The sequence below is a fragment of the Moschus berezovskii genome, chromosome 21 (assembly GCF_049115385.1).
Source record: "Moschus berezovskii isolate FMDL1 chromosome 21, NW_MosBer_1.0, whole genome shotgun sequence".
Classification (NCBI taxonomy): Eukaryota; Metazoa; Chordata; class Mammalia; order Artiodactyla; family Moschidae; genus Moschus; species Moschus berezovskii.
The window spans coordinates 63,095,368-63,111,589 of NC_142480.1; the positions used below are offsets into that span (position 1 = coordinate 63,095,368).

Sequence of the window (16,222 nt, forward strand, 5' to 3'; positions counted from 1 at the left end):
AATGAAGGCAAACACCTGGCACATAATGGGTGCTCGGCAAATGGTAGTTACCTTTCCATCTCTCTACCCACTCCTTCCCAAAACTGCATTTGTCTTCTTACTTTCAGTTCCTGTTTCAACTTTCTGTATTTTTAGTTTCCTGCTTCTTTACCGTGCCTGCCTCCAGAAGCCCTCCTCCAAACCTTGCTAATCTCCTCCTTCTGATCAGAGGTGACCAGATCACCAAATCAGAGCTGAAAGGACGGAGTTAGGATTTGAGTGTAAACTACATGAGTAAAATTAACAAATTAAATAGGCACATCTGTAAGAAGCAGTAGGGAATATATTGATCAAGTCACTGGCCGTGATTCTGACTCCTTCCCTGGGAGATCTTGGGCAAATTGACATAACATTTCCGAGCTTCATCTTTTCATCAGTAAAATGAACTTATCTATTTAATAAGGCCATTGTGAGGATTAAATGAGATTATTTTATATAAAGAGCCCAGGATGGTACCTGGCATATAATACATATTGAGTAACTGTTAACTATGATATCTTTTTATAGCTCAAAAACTTTTAAAAATTTATTTTATGTATGTGTCTTTAGCAAATGATCTTTATATTAGTAAGACATCATTATAGGAAAATCTTAAATTCATTAAACTATAGTAAAATCCTTCTGCATTGTTGTTGCACAATTTCCTATAGAGGACATTTCCTTACTAAAAATGTGAAAATGAAAACAATGCAGTATGGTAAGGATGCTCTGTTAGTAGCTGATAAAATTCTAAATACCTATTTAAAAGATAAATTTTCATTTCATCATGGTAATTAATTTGTGAAAATAAAGGAGATCCTTCAGATGAAGTCATTTTTGTGTTATCTTTACATGAAATTTGGGAAACTTATTCGATAAGTATTTGCATATTCTATTTAGTGCTACTTGTTTCTCTGCTTCAACCAGTGTGAATATCTTTTATTGCTTTAGAACATAAATATAGTATTGTTAGTTTAGTAAAATGAGTGTATCAAATGCATAGATCTTAGGCAATGCCCTTTTGTTAATCTATGCCAGAAGTGCCTATGTTTATAGCAAAAACTGAAATACCAAGATACAAACATGGCTTTCTGTGGTGAGTTAATGCTAAGATTTGAATTTTAGAATTTGTATATTTCATTTGATCCACTGGCCTTTGCTCCTTCCCATGTTGCTATGGAGATTGTATTAAAAGCTTTGACTTTAGTTCCTAACAGTCTTTAAAGTACTTTCTTTTATAACTGAAAACCAAATACTTGAATCTCAATAGCTTATTGCTAAAAATAAATCAATATTTTTAATATCATAAGTTCTAAAAGGTCTCGACAATATTATTTTTAAGTTCAGTTTACATTGCTTGTCATAAAATAATTCAGCATATCAGCCAATATCTAAATTAATGTGGCTATTTGGCATCATTTTAAAGGAACATATTGAATATGCTTCTAAAATACCAAGTTTCATACAAGTATTAGTTCCAACCTAAGTTTAATACAGACTCAAGTAAAAAGAAATTACAGTATTTTGCATAAACAGTAAATACCAAAATCTTCAAATATCTATAGAGAGAATAATAGCTAGTATCTTCATAACTTTTGATCACAATAGTCATAGCAAGTTTTCATTTCCCCAAATTACTGTTCATTTGTTAAAATGGAGAATGTCAACTCAGAGGATTATTTATTACTAGAACACATGTCTGGCTTTTCCCACATGTGTATGAGCCTTATAAATTTTGTATTTCCCAAAAGGAAATCCGGCTACTCAGAGGTTTTTCAAGGGTATTTTATTCATTTCCTACGGATGCCTCAACAGAATACCACAGAACTGGCTGACAAGGTGTGCTGTAGATGTTGTCTCAGAGATCCGAAGGCTCGAGATGTGAAAGGACTGGTTCCTTCAGAGGACTGTGACTGGAGGGTCTAACCCTTGTAGATAGCTGTCATCTCCCTTCTCGTCACATTGTCCTACTTCTCTGTGAGTCTGTCTTGGTGTCCAAATGTCCCTTGTTTATAAGGACACCAGTGACATTGCATTAGGGCCCTCCCTAATGACCTCATCCTAACTTAATTCATTATACCAGCAATGACCCTGTTTCCAAATAAGGTTACTGTTTTACTCTGCTAGGGCCACCATCAGTTCAGTTCAGTCGCTCAGTCATGTCCGACTCTTTGCGACCCCGTGAATCACAGCACACCAGGCCTCCCTGTCCATCACCAACTCCCGGAGTTCACTCAAACCCACGTCCATCAAGTCAGTGATGCCATCCAGCCATCTCATTCTCTGTCGTCCCTGTCTCCTCCTGCCCCCAATCCCTCCTAGCATCAGACTCTTTTCCAGTGAGTCAACTCATCGCATGAGGTGACCAAAGTATTGGAGTTTCAGCTTTAGCATCAGCTCTTCCATTGAACACCCAGGATTGATCTCCTTTAGAATGGACTGGTTGGATCTCCTTGCAGTCCAAGGGACGCTCAAGAGTCTTCTCCAACACCACAGTTCAAAAGCATCAATTCTTCGGCGATCAGCTTTCTTCACAGTCCAACTCTCACATCCATATATGACCACGGGAAAAACCATAGCCTTGACTAGATGGACCTTGGTTGGCAAAGTAATGTCTCTGCTTTTTAATATGCTATCTAGATTGGTCATAACTTTCCTTCCAAGGAGCAAGCATCTTTTAATTTCATGGCTGCAATCAGCATCTGCAGATGCAGATGATTTTTGGCTGATTTTGGAGCCCAAAAAAATAAAGTCTGACACTGTTTCCACTGTTTCCCCATCTATTTCCCATGAGTGATCAGACCAGATGCCATGATCTTTGTTTTCTGATTGTTGAGCTTCAAGCCAGCCTTTTCACTCTCCTCTTTCACTTTCATCAAGAGGCTTTTGAGTTCCTCTTCACTTTCTGCCATAAGGGTGGTGTCATCTGCATATCTGAGATTATTGATATTTCTCCCGGCAATCTTGATTCCATCTTGTGCTTCTTCCAGCCCAGCATTCCTCATGATATACTCTGCGCCACTATACAAACAAATAAAATACCATAGGCTGGCTTAAATAACAGAAATTCAGTCTCACACAGAAGCTGAAGTGTGAAATCAGGGTATATATAGTTAGGTTGTGCTGAGGGCTCTCTTCCTGGTTTGAATTTAGCCATTTTCTTGCTGTCTCGAGTGGCAGAGAATATGATCACACACATGCACAAGGTCTCTGGTGTCTCTTCTTATAGGGGCACTAATCCTATCATCAGGACCCCACCATTATGACCTCATCTAAGCCTAATATCTCCAGAAGCCCCATATCTAAATATCATCACACTGGAGATTAAGGCTTAAACATATGACTCAGTGGCAGGATGAGGGGACATGATTCAGTTGATAGCAGTCACATTCTGGGGTTTTAGGGATTAGAACGTCAACATATGAATTTAGGGGGATACAATTCAACCCATAACAGTCTGTCCTCCAAAAATTCATGTCCTTCTCACAGGCATAATAAATTCATTCCATCCCAACACTCCCCAAATCCTAACCCATTCCAGCATTAACTCTTGAACTCAAAATCGAATCTTAAATATCTAAATCAGGTATGAATAAAACTCAGGCATCACTCACCATGGGACAGAACTCCTCATCTGTGAATCTGTAAAACCAGACTGGTTATCTTCTTTCAGTATATGATGGTTGGGACAGGCATAAGATAGACATTTACATTACAGAAAGGAGAAAAAGAGATCATGAGTTTCAGAAAAGTCCAAAACCTAGAAGGACAAATTCCATTAGATTTTAATACTTGAGAATAATCCTCTGGTTAGACAATCTGTCCTTTAGACCCTCTGGTGAAGTGGCCTCACCTCCTTAGCCCTGAGTGAGGGCCCTGCTCTCTAAAACCAAGGAAGTTACCCCACCCTCTGGAATTGGGGTGGTGACCCCATCCCCAGGGTTATTCTTCCCTTGACAGCTTGTTTCCTGCCTGTGGAATCCCAGAAGTCTGACAGCATTTCTTTACCCTGTTGGATCTCTGTCCCCTCCAAGCTATCAGTATTTCTGCTGAAATGGTTGACCCGATCACAAGTCTCATGCCTAATCTTTTAAAGGTTGTCTGTCTAACACCCTTGGTGTTCTCTCCAGAACATGCTTTCTCATTTTTTGCAGATAGCCTGGGAATTTCCCAAATCTTCGAGTTCTGATTCCTTTTTACTGAACAGCTCCCTCAATTTATCTTCCTCCTCTCATATTTTATTGTAAGCAGCAAAGAGAAACCAGGCCATGCCTTCAGGACTTTGCTTAGAAACCTCCTCAGCTAAATATAGGCGTACCTCATCTTTTTGTGCTTCATTTTATTGCACTTCACAGATAAGGCAGTTTTTACAAATTGAAGGTTTGTGTCAACCCTGCATCAAAAAAACCTATTGGTTCCATTTCTCTAACAGCATTTGCTCACTTCCTGTCTTTGTGTCACAATTGGTAACTCTCATTTGGAACTTTTTCATTATTTTTATACTTGTGATAGTGGGTCTGTGATCAGTGATCTTTGATGTTACTCCTACTACTCACTGAAGGCTCGGATGATGGTTAGCATTTTTCAGCAATACTCTTAAATTAAGGTGTGCACATTGGTTTTTTAAAATATAATGGTTTTGCATACTTTGAACTACCTTAGAGTGTAAAAATAACTTTTATATTCACAGGGAAACCAAACAATCTGTGTGACTTGCTTTATTACTCTATTTGCTTTGTTGTGGTGGTTTGGAACTGAACCTGCAATATATCTGAGCTATGCCTGTATCCAAGATGATCACTTACAAGTTCTGTTTTCCATCCGACGTAACACAATTCAGTTGAGTCTTCTGTGCTTTCTAACAATGATAATCTTTCTTTCATTTTCCAGTAACACATTCCTCATTTTTGTCTAATACCTCATATTTCCAGCAACATCCTCTTCATGACAATATATGTGTTGTCTAAGACAGTAGAAGCTTTTGCTATAACCTACATTTCGTAGGATTTTTCCAGGCAAGAATACTGGAGTGGGTTGCCGTTTCCTCCTCTAGGGGATCTTCCAAACTCAGGGACTGAACCCATGTCTCCTACATCTCCTGCTTGGCAGGCAGATTTTTTATGACGGAGCCACCTGGGAAGCCCCTTTTCTGTAGTTTTCCTCTTTAATTTGTAAGCCCTCACCTGATATTCTTTAATATCTATGTTTCTACCAATAGTTTCCACAAGGCAAAACTCCTCTAGCCTCTACTGCTTAATTTCGAAGTCACATCTAGATTTTTAAATGTTTGTTACAGCAGCTTCCCTTACCAGTAGCTGAATTTGTATTAGTTAGCAGTCTCCAGAGAAACAGAACATGTATCTATATCTGTAAGTAAGAAATATAGGCAGAGATTGATTGCTTTTAAGAATTGGCTCACATGATTTGGGAGCTGGCAAGTCCAAAACCACAGGGCAGGCTGGCAGGTTGGCAATTCAGGAAAGAGTTGATGCTGCAACCTTGAGTCTGAATTTCACAGGGAAGCAGACTAGAAACTCGGGTAGGGTTTCTATGTTGCTGTCTTCAGGAAAAGTCCTTGTGCTTCTTTGCTCTAAAACTGATCGGATGAGGACCTATATGGAGCATTATCTGCTTTACTCAAAGTCTACTAATTTAAATGTCAAAAAGGGCTTCCCTGGTGGTTCAGACGGTAAAGAATCCACCTGCAATGCCTGGATTCGATCCCTGGGTCAGGAAAATCCCATGGAGGAGGGCAGGGCAATCCACTCCAGTATTCTTGCCTGGAGAATCCCCATGGACAGAGGAACCTGGCGGGCTATAGTCCATAGGGTCACAAAGAGTCAGGCACGACTGAGCAACCAAGCTGCAGCTGCTGCTGCGTCTGAAAAATACCTTCATGGCAACATCTAGACTGGTGTTTGACCAAATAACTGGGTCGTCAAGTCAAGTTGACAAGAAAATTCACCACCATACACATTCAGAAGGTCTCAGTTAAATCACCAGAATGTTTTGAGACAGAAACTGCCCAGAATCCCAGTGTTCCTCTCCATGTCACTCGATTAAATCTGGTCTATAACAGATACTAACAGTGTATGCTTTGGTGTTGGTGTGGTGACATGTGATATCTCTGTTCTTGTACAGTAAATCCCTGGGGCTGGAATGAAAGAACTCATAAGCATTAGGGGGTCAGGAGACCCAGTTGGAAGTTGAGCTATGTTACTTAGTACTGTAAGATAGGTGCTATTATTAGGAGAACCATGCCTTCCATGTGGTTCAACCTAATATAATCCCCATGTTATGGGTGTGGAAGGGTGTGGAACTGGGTCTCAGGAAGGTTAGAACCTGGGCCAAACCTGGGCCAGGACCTCACAGCACAGCTGGGAGTTGATCCATTTAGCAGCCTGGCTTCAAATCTGTGTTTTAGACACTATGCTGTAATTATTATTAGCTACTGGATAAATCACTACCTACAAAGAAATTTTGAAATAGTACTTATAAAATGAAGATAAGCTCTAATATTTGGCACAAGACACTTCTGAAAAATATATGTGTATATACATGCATGTGTGTGTGTGCACTAAGAAATCCCACAGGATGTAAATCTATTGTAAACTGTGATCACCTTGAAAGGGAAGATTGTAGGGTCATGGAGTAGTCAGGTGGGGACTTTGATTTTCAATTCTGTATGCTATAGAATCATTTTAATATTTTCAGTAAGGATGTGTTTTTATAAATATACAAAATAATAATAAAAAGTAGTGTATAGCTAAAATGAAAAGAAAGTGAGAGTTGCTCAGTTGTTTCCGACTCTTTGCGACTCCATGGACAATATAGTCCATGGAATTCTCCAGGCCAGAATACTGGAGTGGGTAGCCTTTCCCTTCTCCAGGGGATCTTCCCAGCCCAGGGATCAAAACCAGGTCTCCAGCATTGCAAGCGGATTCTTTACCAGCTGAGCCACAAGGGAAACCCAGTATATAGCTAAGGGAACTTAAAAAAAAAACCTTTTGCTTGAAACTTTATAAGGTTAAAAAAGAAAAGGAAAGATTCTGGTAGGAATTTTTAAGTTTAGTTAAAAATGTTTTTAAACAGGTTACATAGTGATACCCAATTTTTGTCAGCCATGGGTATATATATAAATATATATAAGTGTGTGTGTATGTGTGTGTGTATATATATGTGTGTGTGTGTATGTATATATGTGGTTTAAATTGTTTGAATATGTAGAAAAAGTCTTGATGGCTCACCAAAGCAGTGGTTTTCTTTGAGTAGTGTTGAATTTTTGCAACAAACTGGTGTTGCTTTAAAAGTAAAAACGATGTTTAATTATTAAAACATTAGCTGACCAGTGGTTTCTCTTTTACTTATTTATTTGCAGGGGAAACAAAATAAATTTTTTCAAGTCATACATTATCATCGAAACAAAATTAGGAAAAAGAAGTCTGCAAAAGGAAGTATGTCAGATGGAAGTACTGTCACTGGAAATGACAACTCTTATAATACTGTTTTAGATTAAAGTAGAATATCTCTTAGTTGACTTCTTAACTGAGGATCCAGATTCTTGATGCTTCCTATTCATTTTTTTAAAAATCAGGGTAAGAGCATTTAACATGAAATCGACCTTCTTAGCAAATGTTTAAGTGTACCGTACAGTATTAACTGTAGGTACTGTATTATACAGCAGCTCTCTGGAACTTACTCATCCTGAATAACTGAAACTGCACCCGTTGAACACAACTGCTTCTGCCTCCCGAGTCCCTGGTAACTCACCATTCTGCTTCTGAGTTTGACCATTTAAGATATCTCATGTAAGTGCAATCATTCAGTATTTGTCCTATAACAGGCTTATTTCCTCTACCATATTATCTTCCAGGTTCATCCATGTTGTTGCAAAGAGCAGGACTTCCTTTTTTAAGGCTGACTAATATGCTAGTGTGTGTGTGTCTTAGTTACTCAGTCATGTCCAACTCTTTGAAACCCCATGGACTGTAGCCGGGCTCCTCTGTCCACGGGGGATTCTCCAGGCAGGAATACTGGAGTGGGTTGCCATGCTCTCCTCCAGGGGAATCTTCCCAACTCAGGGATTGAACCCAGGTCTCCTGCATTGCAGGCAGATTCTTTACCATTTGAGCCACCAGGGAAGCCCTCTATTGTATGTACATTCCATATTTTCTTTATCCATTCATCAATTGATAGACATTTAGGTTGTTTCCATATTTTGAATATTGTGAACATGGGAGTGCAAATATTTCTTTGAGACCCTGATCTTAAATCTTTTGGATATATACTCAGAAGTGGGGTTGCTGGATATGTTCATTCTATTTTTAACTTTTTGAGAAACTGTATTCCATAGCAACTGCAGCATTTTACATTCCCTCCAATATATAAGGATTCCAGTTTCTCTCCATCCTTGCCAACACTTACTTTTTGTCTGTTTTGTTTTTTTTCTTTAGAGCAGCCATCCTGACAGGCGTGAGGGGATGTCTCATTGTGGTTTTGATCTGTATTTCTCTGATCATTTGTGATGTTGAGAACCTTTTCTTGTACTTGTTGGTCATCTCTGTGTCTTTTTTGGAAAAATGCCTATTTTTAAATCAGATTGAGTTTTTTTGCTATTGAGTTACAGGAGTTCCTGATATATTTTAGATATCAGTCCATGATTAAATACAGGGTTTGCAAATATTATCTCCATTCTGCAGGTTGAATTTTCCTTTTATGGTTGTTTACTTTGCTGCTGGGAAGCTTTTTAGTTTGATGTAGTCTCTCTTGCTTATTTCTGTTTGTGCCTTTGGTGTCATAGCAAAGACCGATGTCAAGGGGCTTTTCCAGTTTTCTTCTAGAGATTTTATAGTTACAGGTCTTATGTTTACATTTTTAATTCATTTTGAGTTGGTTTTTGTGTATTCTGTAGGATAAGGGTCCACTTTCATTCTTCTGCATGTGGATGTCCAGTTTTCCCATGCTGTTTCTTGAAGAGACTGTCCTTTTCCCATTGTATGTTGTTGGCTTCCTTGTGGAAGATCAGTTGACTGCCTATGTGTGGGTTTATTTCCAGGCTCTCTGTTCTGTTCCACTGGTCAATACATCTGTCTTTATACCAGTACCATACTATTTTGATTACTGTAGAATATTTTGAAATCAGGAAGTATGATGCCTTCAGTTTTGACTTTTTTTTCTCAAGATTTGTTGAGTATTCAGATCTTTTGTGGGACAATATGAATTTTAGGATTCTTTTTTCTATTTCCACTGTTAAAAAGCCATTGGAGTTATTTCCAAATAGCTCAGAATAATGGATCCACTCAATTATTTTAATGTCCAGTCAGTCAGCAGATATGCTGTGAGCCTCTGCTATGAGCTGGACACTGTGGTGGTGAGGATGCCATGGCTTCAGCTGGCTGCTTTCAAGCTCAGATTTACAGAGTTTGGTTCTTCTAGGAGTTCTCCCTGCTCTTTTAAGCCTGAGTGATTACATGAGAGAACCATATGTCTGGGTAACTGTTGTCCGTAGGGTAGGGACCCTTTTGTTAGAGAGTGTGCAGGATTTTGTCTGTTTGGACAATACTCCTTTTTCCCACTCATTAGTAGTTTATTTTTAAATAATATCTTCTATCTAACTCTTATATGATTCAATGACTTACCACTTATGAAATATTTCACATTGCCTTACCCTTGCTTTTTGTGGGTATTACTTTACAACAACAATGCTGGCATTATTTTCTTGCTTATGTTTGGGTTATTTTTTCCTTTCAGCAAAAGCCTATTTGTTGGCACTCTCTTTTTTTTTTTTTAATTGAAGGATACTTGCTTTACAGAATTTTGTTGTTTTTCTGTCAAACCTCAACATGAATCAGCCATAGGTATATATATATCCACTCCCTTTTGAACCTCCCTCCCATCTGCCTCCCCATCCCTGTAGGTTGATCCAGAGCCCCTGTTTGAGTTTCCTGAGCCATACAGCAAATTCCCATTGGCTGCCTATTTTACATATGGTGATGTGTTTCCCTGTTACTCTTTCCATACAGCTCACCCTCTCCTCCCCTCTCCCCATGTCCATAAGTCTGTTCTCTGTGTCTGTTTCTCCATTGCTGCCCTGTAAATAAATTCTTCAGTACCATTCTTCTAGATTCCATATATGTGTATTAGAATACGATGTTTATCTTTCTCTTTCTGACTTACTTCACTCTGTAGAATAGGTTCTAGGTTCATCCACCTCATTCAGTTCAGTTCAGTTCATTTCAGTCGCTCAGTCGTGTCCGACTCTTTGTGACCCCATGAATCACAGCCAGGCCTCCCTGTCTATCACCAACTCCCGGAGTTCACTCAAACTCACGTCCATTGAGTCGGTGATGCCATCCAGCCATCTCATTCTCTGTCGTCCCCATCTCCTCCCACCCCCAATCCCTCCTAGCATCAGACTCTTTTCCAGTGAGTCAACTCGTCGCATGAGGTGGCCAAAGTATTGGAGAACTGACTAAAATGTGTTCCTTTTTACGGCTGAGTAACATTCCATTGTGTATATGTACAACTTCCTTATCCTTTCATCTGTTAAAGGACATCTAGGTTGATACAGCCACTATGGAAGATGGTATAGAGATTCCTTAAAAAACTAGGAATAAAACCACCATATGACCCAGCAATCCCACTCCTAGGCATGTACCCTGAGGAAACCAAAACTGAAAAAGACATATGTGTCCATTGTTCGTTGCAGCACTATTTACAATAGCTGGAACATGGAAGCAACCTAGATGTTGGCACCCTCTTAAGGTGACTTATAAAATTTTGCATGGGTCAGATATTCTTCAAGAGATTTAATTATTCTTAACTGTATTTTCCTCATTGTGTCACTCAGCACTTCTGTACTGACCATCTGCTGTGTGTGAAACTCTGTGCTAAGTACTAGGGGTTCAACTGTGGTTAAACCACCTGATACTTGTTTTCCAATACATATCTCACTCCTAAAGGTCTAGGGCATGACAGGTCTAGTAAAGAAACTATATATTTAAGTCTTTGGTTCTGCACACAGAATCTTCCCACGTCATTTTTAACATAAATGTAACAAGAAATAAAATATGTTATTAGATGATTCTCCTATAATCCTCTTACATGTTAATATGTTCACAGGCTTGGGATTTCATCTGATCAGTTCTAATATTATTTTTCTTCTGTATGAGTCAAGGATATGTTTTTTGATTCTAATCAGAAAGAGGTTTATAAAGAAAACACCACATTTCTTATGATTTTGTTGGGCTCCAATATGTGCAACAACATTGTTATTTTTTTCCTTAAGAATAGTGGTATTTCTGTATTTTAAAACTGAGCTGAAATGCTCTTCCTTCTGCCTTGGCTATAAATATACTCAGAGACACTAAAGCAGCAAATGTCATGTCTGATGTTCTTTGTGGAATTCATCAGCATCTTTCTCCTAATTGGAGAGTTTACTGCATAGCTAAAAGTTCTTTCCGTGAAACTTTCATGTCCCTGGTGCCACAGTTCAGTAATTTTTTTTAAAGGACCTAACCAACACAAACGCATTGTTAGGCAGTAGACCTGTTGATGTACTTGTAACAACTTACATCGTTAATGAAACAAGCAGTTAAAATACACTCTAAGATGAGTCTCCCAAAAGTAAATAAGTATACATATTATTCAGCCATTAAAAAGAATGAAATAATGCCATTTTCGGCAACATGGATGGACCTAGAGGTTATCATACTGAGGGAAGTAAATCAGAGAAAGAGAAATACCATACACTATCCCTTACATATGAAATCTAAAATGAAATGATACAAATGAACTTATTTACAAAGCAGAAACAAACTCACAGACCTGGAGATGAATTTCTGATTCATTCTAAGGGAAGGAGGGGTGATATTTATACACTGCTATAGTTAACATGGATAATCAAGATGACCTTAGTGTATAGCACAGGGAACTCTGCTCAGTATTATATAGCAACCTAAATGAGAAAAGAATTTGAAAAAGAATAGATTTCACATACATGTATAACTTTGCTGTATACCTGAAACTAACACAACAATGTTAATCAGCTATACTCTGATATAAAATAAAAAGTTTTTTTAAAAGTAAATAACTACACAGACTTGGAATTTCTTTAAAGCACAAATATAACACCTCCAGGTTTGCCTGCCTAACCCTGTTGAGCATCATAAGGAATTAATGATGATTCAGTGGGCATTATGCTTCAGTGACTAGCAATCCCACATATATTTATGAAATTGGATTCTTTTGCTTAGAAAATTTATTTGTAATAAATTGTGGTATGAAGTATATCACTTCTATGAATGATTTTTCACTTAACATAATTATCAAAAGCAGGAAAAAATATGTTTAGATAGTTGATCCTCAAAAATGAACTTGCCTTTTAAGATAATTTTGTGCCAAAGTTTGTTATTTATCCAGCTATCCACATTCTGATGTATCAAATTATCTGAACTAGAGTTCTAACAAACTTTACTTTTTTTTAAAATTAAGGTCATACAAAGTATCTAATAACTTAAAATTCACATAGCGTGCTGCTGCTGCTGCTACATACAGAATTGTATTTATAAATCAGTTTGGAGAGAATTGACGTCTTCATTATTTCTGAATCTTTCAGTGAATGAACATAGTATGTCTCTCCATTTATTTAGGTAGTCTCTTATTTCTTTTATCAGCATTTAATAATTTTAAGCACCTTTAAATGTTTTAAGATTATACCCAAGTATTTCACTTTCTTCATGTGATTATAAATGATATTATATTTTAAATTTTCAATTTCCATTATTTATTGTTAGTATATGGAAAGGTGATTAATTTTTATATTTTGATCTTATGTACTTACAACCTTGTTGACCTTGCTTAAGAGTCAAGCAGTATTTTTGATAGATTCTTGGCATTTTCTGTGTAGACATGTCATTTGAAAGTAGAAATAGTTTTTATTTCTTCCCTTTCAATCTGTATGCCTTTTAAAATTTTTTCTTGCTTTATTGCAGTGGCTAGAACTTCCCATATGTACTATATTGACTAAGGTGGTGGAAATGGACATCACTGTAAAGTATGATGTTAGCAGTTGTTGTTCAGTCACTAAGTGGTATCTGACTCTTTGCAACCCCGTGGACTGTAGCACACCAAAGTGACAATATATAGCTTTGACATACTCCTCCAATTTGGAACCATCTGTCGTTCCACTTCCAGTTCTGTTACTTCTTGACCTGCATACAGATTTCTCAGGAGGCAGTAAGGTGGTCTGGTATTCCCATCTCTTTCAGAATTTTCCACAGTTTGTTGTGATCCACACAGTCAAAGGCTTTAGCGTAGTCAATGAAGCAGAAATAGATGTTTTTCTGGAATTCTCTTGCTTTTTCTATGATCCAGTAGATGTTGACAATTTGATCTCTGGTTCCTCTGGCGTTTCTAAAACCAGCTTGAACATCTGGGAGTTCTCAGTTCACATACTGTTGAAGCATGGCTTGGGAGAATTTTGAGCATTACTGTGCTAGCGTGTGAGATGAATGCAATCGTGTGGTAGTTTGAACACTCTTTGGCATTTCTTTTCTTTGGGATTGGAATGAAAACTGACCTTTTCCAGTCCTGTGGCCACTGCCGAGTTTTCCAAATTTGCTGGCATATTGAGTACAGCGCTTTCACAGTATCATCTTTTAGGATGTGAAATAGCTCAGCTAGAATTCCATGACCTCCACTAGCTTTGTTCATAGTGATGCTTCCTAAGGCCCACTTGACTTTGCACTCCAGGATGTCTCCGTCTAGGTGAGTGATCATACTATTGTGGTTATCAGGGTCATGAAAATCTTTTTTGTATAGTTCTTCTGTGTATTCTTGCCACCTCTTCTTAATATCTTCTGCTTCTGTTAGGTCCATACCATTTCTGTCTTTTATTGTGCCCATCTTTGCATGAAATGTTCCCTTAGTATCTCTAATTTTCTTGAGGAGACATCTGCCTTTACTATTCTGTTGTTTTCCTCTATTTCTTTGCTTGATCACTTAGAAAGGCATTTTTATCTCTCCTTGCTCTTCTTTGGAACTCTGCATTCAGATGGATATATCTTTCCTTTTCCATTTGTAAGGCCTCCTCAGGTAGTCATTTTGCATTTTTGCATTTCTTTTCTTGGGAATGGTTTTGATCACCACCTCCGTTCACAGTTCTTCAGGCACTCTGTCTATCAGATCTAATCCCTAGAATCTATTTGTCACCTCCACTGAATAATTGAAAAGGATTTGATTTAGGTCATACCTGACCTAAATCTCGTGGTTTTCCCTTCTTTCTTCAATTTAAATCTGAATTTTGCAATAAGGAGTTCATGATCTGAGCCATGGTCAGCCTCTGGTCTTGTTTTTGCTGACTGTATAGAGCTTCTCCATCTTCAACTGCAAAGAATATAATCAGTCTGATTTCAGTGTTGACCATCTGGTGATGTCCATGTGTAGAGTCATCTCTTGTGTTGTTGGAAGAGGGTGTTTGCTATGACCAGTGCATTCTCTTGGCAAAACTGTTAGCCTTTGCCCTGCTTCATTTGGTACTCCAAGGCCAAACTTGCCCGTTACTCCAGGTATCTCTTGACTTCCTGCTTTTGCATTCCGGTCCCCTATGATTAAAAGGATGTCTTTTTTTTGGTGTCATTTCATTAAAATGGTATCATCTGCATGGCCGAGGTTGTTGACGTTTCTCCTGGCAGTCTTGATTAAACAGCTTGTGAGTCATTTAGGCCCTCATTTCACATGATGCACTCTGCATAGCAGTTAAATAAGCAGGGTGACAATATACAGCCTTGTCATATTCTTTTCCCAATTTTGAACCAATCCATTGTTCCATGACCAGATTTAACTCTTGCTGTTTGACATGCATACAGGTTTATCAGGAGACAGGTATGTGATCTGGTATTCCCATATTAAGAATTTTCCATAGTTCGTTGTGGTCCACACAGTCCAAAGGCTTTCACATAGTCAGTGAAGCAGATGTTTTCCTGGAATCCCCTTGCTTTTTCTATGATCCAACAGATGTTGGCAGTTTGATTTCTGGTTCCTATCTTTTCTAAATCCAGCTTGTACATCTGATGTAAGCAGTTGCTGCTGCTGCTGCTAAGTCACTTCAGTCGTGTCCGACTCTGTGTGACCCCATGACGGAAGCCCACCAGGCTCCCCCATCCCTGGGATTCTCCAGGCAAGAACAACGGAGTGGGTTGCCATTTCCTTCTCCAATGTGTGAAAGTGAAAAGTGAAAGTGAAGTCGCTCAGTCGTGTCTGACCCTTAGCGACCCCACGGACTGCAGCCTACCAGGCTCCTCCATCCATGGGATTTTCTAGGCAATAGTACTGGAGTGGCTTGCCATTGCCTTCTCCAGTAGGTTTTATCAAATATGTATCAAAATGAGAAGGATTCCCTTTCTTCCTGGTTTGCTGAGTTTTTATCATGAATGGATGTTGTATTTGGTCAACTACTTTTTGAGTCTATTGATAGCATACTGATTTTTCTTTGTTAACCAGTTGGTGAATTAATGGATGACACTGATTTTCAAGTATTGAACCAGCTTTACATACCCAGAATCAGTTCAGTTCAGTTCAGTTCAGTCGCTCCATCATGTCCGACTCTCCGGCCTCCCTGTCCATCACCAACTCCCGGAGTTCACTCAAACTCATGTCCACAGAGTCGGTGATGCCATCCAGCCATCTCATGCTCGGTCGTCCCCTTCTCCTCCCGCCCCCAACCTTTCCCAGCATTAGAGACTTTTCCAGTGAGTCAACACCTCCCACTTAATTGTGGTGTATAGTTTTTTCTGTGCATTTCTGTATTTAATTTGTTAATACTTTCTTGAGAATTTTTTTAATCTCTGTTTATGAGAGCTATTGGTCTCTAGTTTTCTGGTTTTGTACTTTGTCTGGTTTTAAAGTCTGAGTAATGCTGGCCATGTAAAATGAGCTGGAAAGTGTTCTTCCTCTTGTATTTTTCTGAAAGAGGTAGTATAAAAATTCCTCTTGGTTCTTTAAGCGATTGACAGAATTCTCCAATGAAACCATTTGGGCCTGGAAATTTCTCTTTTTAAATTACAGATTCAATTTATTTAATAGTTATACAGTTATTCACATTTATCTTGGTTGAATTTTGATAGTTTGTAGTTTTCAAGGAATTCATCTGTTCTCAGTTTGCAAATTTACGTGTGAAGTTATTCCCTTCAGTTCAGTTCAGTCC

The 16,222-nt window shown here is 38.4% G+C and overlaps 1 protein-coding gene across 6 annotated transcripts in view; it reads left to right on the plus strand.

Moving 5' to 3' along the window:
- Window positions 1-16,222, plus strand: part of LRRC28 (leucine rich repeat containing 28) — a 211,562-nt gene that overhangs the window by 175,085 nt on the left and 20,255 nt on the right. For 3 of the 6 annotated variants that reach the window (XR_016035672.1, XR_016035675.1, XR_016035674.1), the window contains 2 exons: window positions 7,397-7,613; window positions 7,700-7,826. The exons of 2 other annotated variants lie outside the window; for them this stretch is intronic. The gene's annotated coding sequence lies outside the window, so the exon portion shown is untranslated. The remainder of the gene's footprint in view (window positions 1-7,396; window positions 7,614-7,699; window positions 7,827-16,222) is intronic. One more of the 6 variants, XR_016035673.1, reaches the window with a different exon arrangement.